This window comes from Pygoscelis adeliae, unplaced genomic scaffold (genome assembly GCF_000699105.1).
Source record: "Pygoscelis adeliae isolate BGI_AS28 unplaced genomic scaffold, ASM69910v1 Scaffold290, whole genome shotgun sequence".
In the NCBI taxonomy this organism is placed as follows: Eukaryota; Metazoa; Chordata; class Aves; order Sphenisciformes; family Spheniscidae; genus Pygoscelis; species Pygoscelis adeliae.
This window is the reverse complement of record NW_008823965.1, coordinates 455,750-460,997: the sequence shown is the minus strand read 5'-3', so window position 1 is coordinate 460,997 and position 5,248 is coordinate 455,750.

Here is a 5,248-nt window from a genome sequence, read left to right as displayed (position 1 = left end):
TTTTATCAGACACATGGACACAACTGCAATACAAATAATAGTATGGAGCAGGTTTCTCACTCAGACCGCCTTCAACTAGAAATATATTTAACCCCCTTTATTCCTCCAGATATCGCCTAGCAAGCCACTTCATTTCTGCGGGTCCTAGTTCTCTCTTCTGCACACTGGAGGCAGCACCCTTCACCACTGGGAAGCACTTTATGATTGGGGGAAAAAGGAGATGGATGGATGGATGGATGCAAAAAGGTGATACTGATGTCAAACAGTACTGCAGACAATTGCCAGGTAACCACCAGAGGGCATCAAAAAGAGATTCAGGAAGAAGCAATTAAAGACTATCTGGCTATAGTGAATCAGGGACAGGCACAACGCCAACCATGCTGCACCTGCCATGCTCCACATACCATAGCCGGCCTGTCAGGGAAAACATCAGAGTTATTGTTCTGCTGAATAGCTATCAATACTAAAACTGTCAAAACTATCATCGCGATTATAGTAATCACGTTTTAAGGGGGGTGTGTGTGTGGGGGGTTTCTTCTTTTTTAAAAAACAGGCAATATGTCAGTCTATGGTCTATCAACAATCTTCCCATCAAAAATAGACTCAGCATCCCTTCAACAAACTTCCTGATCCCTCTCTGACAGAGAGGCTTTCAATGAAATCACATGGAAGGCACATAAAAACAAGTTGAAACTTAAAAGGAACAAACAGCAAGTCTTCAAAACTCACTTTGGGTTGGAATTTTTTTTTAAGTCTGTCTAGCTTTGTCGCTGTATACACTATTAATCCATAACTTGCTAAAACCAAAGTAATTTATGAAAATCTTTTAAAAAATTGTTCTTTACATAGTTGATTTACCTTCCGTCAATTTGGAGATTAAATCAAATTAAAAAGTTTCACTTATTATTTTTTTAAATAGGTAACATCCACACCAGTGCATTTTCAGGTTCTCAAGTGCAACTGTGAGGTGAGTAGCAAGCCCAGAGGACTCCTGCATTCAGAGCAAAAGCTTTCTTGTATTGAACTACAACGCACAACTGACTGGAAAGCAAAGGAACAGGCTAAAGTAACTCAATGAAGACGGTGCAGAGATGCTTCTTTCCTGGCTGCAGCCTACAGAGAAGAGATGACCATGAGACCTTTCCGACTTTATTTACAGATGACTCGGACCAGTCAGTGTCAGAACTGCTAACTCATCTCTCCCCACAATTCAGAACAAAGCACACTGTTCAAAACAATCCACTCGGACACACCACAGACACCACCGGGAAGCAGGGAAGGGAAGTCATTCTGGAAACGTTAATCAAATTCTTCACTTTACAATTTTATCTCAAAAGGCACAGGACAGCTAGGACAGACATCATCTCACAGGGCTGGATTCAAAATTTGTTACCTTTTCTGGACCTGTCTCTGAAACCACACGAACACGGATGGACTGCGAGATTCAGCCCCTACTGAGGAATGACTGACACCTCTGGCTGAATTCTCTTCCCACTCTCCTATGAGTTGCCTGGCAGCAATATCTTTGCAATGCAGAAGAGCCTGCGCTGCTGATAACAAGCAGCGTGGCAAGCATTATAGCTGCAAGCTGCCCACCCTTTGCTTTGCAGGTACGCTCCATCACAGCTGAATTCAATAACCAGTTACAGTAGATGCCAGCATGCATTACCGAACTGCAGGAGGAAACACATATGCAGAAAAGCATCACGGTTGGCCAGGACAAATTTGAAACAAGCCAGCACTTACTTTTGCTCCTACCAGCAAATCCCACTCATGCCACAAATAAACAAAAACTGCAAGCTGAACTAATTTAAAACACAAATGACTCCATTTCCTCCTTTACGTTTTGCAAAAACTCATGCCAGCATCCCCCGGAACGGGATAACAGTCCTTCATCTGAATTGGCCAAGTAGATACGCTGCACTCGAGTGAGATAACAGCAATGGCTCAAACACACTGCAAGATGTAGCTCTTCAATTCATATCCATCTTTCTGCCTAAAAAAATCTACGCATTCAACCTGATGGTCACATTTGGAGTCATAGATCAAGGACATCATGCTTTGCCAAAATGATGCATATACAGCGTTTTACAAAATGAAAGACGACCCTTGCTTCGCTATTCTAGTACCAACCTGAACTAACGACATCAAGGAAAAGCTCTGCCCATCCAACTGACCAATTACTGACAAAATGGAAACACTCTTTATCTTCCCAACTTCTCCTCCTCGTTTGTTTTAATTGTAGAACAGTCTAGCTATCCAAATCACCTCTTATCATTGCATTTCTTTTGTGCTCCTTACATTGCTCTTACATCTTCCTTTTTGGCAAATGCAGGTATGACTAGGATTCAATTAATTTGGTCTGCTGGATGGATCATCTGTTTCCCTGATAAAGGCTGGCTACTGACAGGGAACACAGTGAGAATATTTGTCTATTGCAAGTATCATTCCAATAGCCTCAAAGTCATTTGTAGTTGAAAGAAGGATCTGCCATAGCTGCCTGTCACGACTTAACCATTTGCAAGCTCCCCTTGTCAAAGCCTCTAAGTTTTCATCTGCTCACAAAACCCTTCTGCTCAGAGGGTTCTTCCCAGGAGCATCTTTTATCTAGCCTTGCACTGCCCAGAAGCACATCTGCCACGGGAGAGACAGTGACTTTATTTTCTACTCCGCTCTGTGTGTCTCCTTCCGAGTAGCTCTAACGATAAGATGTTGAATTCTGACCGATCTCTGCCAGTAACACTTTTTATGCAACACTTACTATATTAATGAGGTACACACTTTCTGTGCAAGTTCAGTCATCATCCTTCTAGCTTTCGTTTCCACTGAAGGCATAGGAACCCATATGTCAAGGGGGCAAAGTCAGGTCAAGATTTAGAGCTTGAGTCTTCACATGACAGATACTTTATAACTAAATCTAGCTTAAGACGGTCAAGTCAGCTGTTACCTTGCCAATTTTTGTCATTAGTTCCTCCTGGATATCCTCACTAGCCTGCACTAGTTACCGCCAAGGTATGTGAACTTACCTCTTACAGTTCTGTGCCTACTGACGCATGCTTCAGCTGGGAGTTCCTGGGATTCTCGTTAGATTCCCCCCCCCCCAGTTAATTATTAACTCCATCTTTTTTTGTGATGCTGGACAATCTGCTTTTAATAACATATTGCTCAAGCCATCCTTTAGTAATATTTCATCAGTGAAACGTCAGTCTTCCAGAGTTCTGTGGCTGAGCTACGCAATACCTAGGTCATACCACGCTACATTTTTGTCCTCATAATGAAGTCAGTGCCAATGTGAAACCGGAGAAGTGAGAGTGTGGCTTTGACACCACTCTGCCCTCCCTCCCAGCGGACCAAAAAGTTCTCTGAAGGGCAAATTCAAAGCATCCTCGGCTTTTGAAACTTTTAATAGCCTTTGCTCAGCCTTGGGAGTTTAGTTCTGTACAAGTCACAACTGCAGTCAAAGAGAGAGCCAAAAAGCTGCAAACTTTTGTGAGTCAGCAAAACATCCCACCTTTTAACATGCTATACCAACACTTGAACAGGTGTAAGAGAAACGATCTCTAGTTGGACACGTAAGCCTGCACGAAGAGACCGGAAGGCAGCTCTTACGGGTTGCACTCCCATAACTTCCAGTGACTCACATTGCCTGGCACTACCATTTGTTAAAGCAAGAGTGAAGCAGGGCTAATAGCTATTTACTAAAAACAGAGGAGCATGATTAGCTTTAATTAGCATTGTCAAGTGACTTGAGATTGTCAGGTACAAGATGTGGGAGAACTAAGTCTCATTAATTATGCCATTTCCTGCAGCCGTAAGTGGCTTGGCCAGTCCAGTGATGCTTCCAGAGACGAAGCTGCTCCTGACGTCTGATACATCCCGTATCAGTGGGTGAAAACTCTCTCAGACAGGCCTGGCAGACGTGGCTATCAAGTAGAGGGTCGCAAAGCCAGACTGCAAGAATAATCAGCTTATGTACTGCAAGACAACTACCTGCCCTGACAAACGAGGAACAAAAAGGCAAGTAAGACATGGCAGAAAACAGACTCGAAGAGAGAACCGACTGCCAAACTTTGTGCAGCATGAAGAGCAGGGACGGATGGGGGCAACAGGCAGCGTCATTCAGAACCAGGAGCCAGCCCTCCTGAGCAGCACCCGCCCAGAAAACCGTATTTTCTTCCCCCCAAAGACGACAAACTATAAAATGCCTTTGTTTTGGGGGAAAAAAAGAGATCCAGCTCCTCAATTGGCATCACACCACCAACAGACATGCTGATTTACTAGCTAAAGATCTGTTCTAAAGAACTGAAAAATCCTTGAGTCAGAATAGTCCATCTCTTCTATGGACTCATCTTGGCTTCTGTAAAGAAAAGGAAACCTATCATTAGCCTTTAGTTACTGTGATTAGATCTAAAAGACCTCTGAATTAACAAGCACAGGAAAGAGGGAACATCCTGAAGGCCCAACTTACAGGTCTCTGTCAAGGAAGGGGAAAAAAAGGAAGCTGTGTATTTTGCCACGGTTTCAAAGCGATAAATACACTCTGCTGCACTATTCTGCCTTGAACATCACTGATGAGCTTCAAAGCAGCTAAGAGAACTGAACTCTCAATTTCTCCTTTCCAGACTCCGCTTTGTGATCCCTTTTGAAGCCCACTGCTCTAGCACTTCATAGTTGAGCTCTAATGAAGACTCTGCTTAAGTTCAAGCAAACAAAGGTTTACCAGTTAATGACCAAAGCCCAATGAAAGCCTAGCTTTATTGGCATGATGCAAGAACAACAAATAAATGCTTTTTACTCCTCTGCAATCCTTGCAATGCTGTGCAGTACCACGCTAGATCAAGGAGCTCCCACTTTCTAAACTGCTAGCTAGGACCTATGCCAGAGTGACCAGTTCCTTAATTAAATTCTCAGCAACAGGTATTCAATCCATGAGTCAAGGAGCCTTTGAGGGAATGTGGATTTACAGGTAATGATGCTGCCTTCCTCAGTACAACCCTGACTCAACTACCCACACCAAACAGCAAAGAAAGAAAATCACTTATTCAAAATCTGTGGATCCAGAGGACACAGGGGACCAATACAGTTTTGCCAGTTATTCCGATCCTGGCACCATGAAAGAGACACCTGCTAAGAAAGCTTTTAAAAAAAAAAAAAAGGCAGCACTTAACATCTTCATCAGATGAAAGCAACATCTCTGCCATCCCTACAGCATTTACAACTTTAGCTTCAAAGCACAAGGCTCACTTTT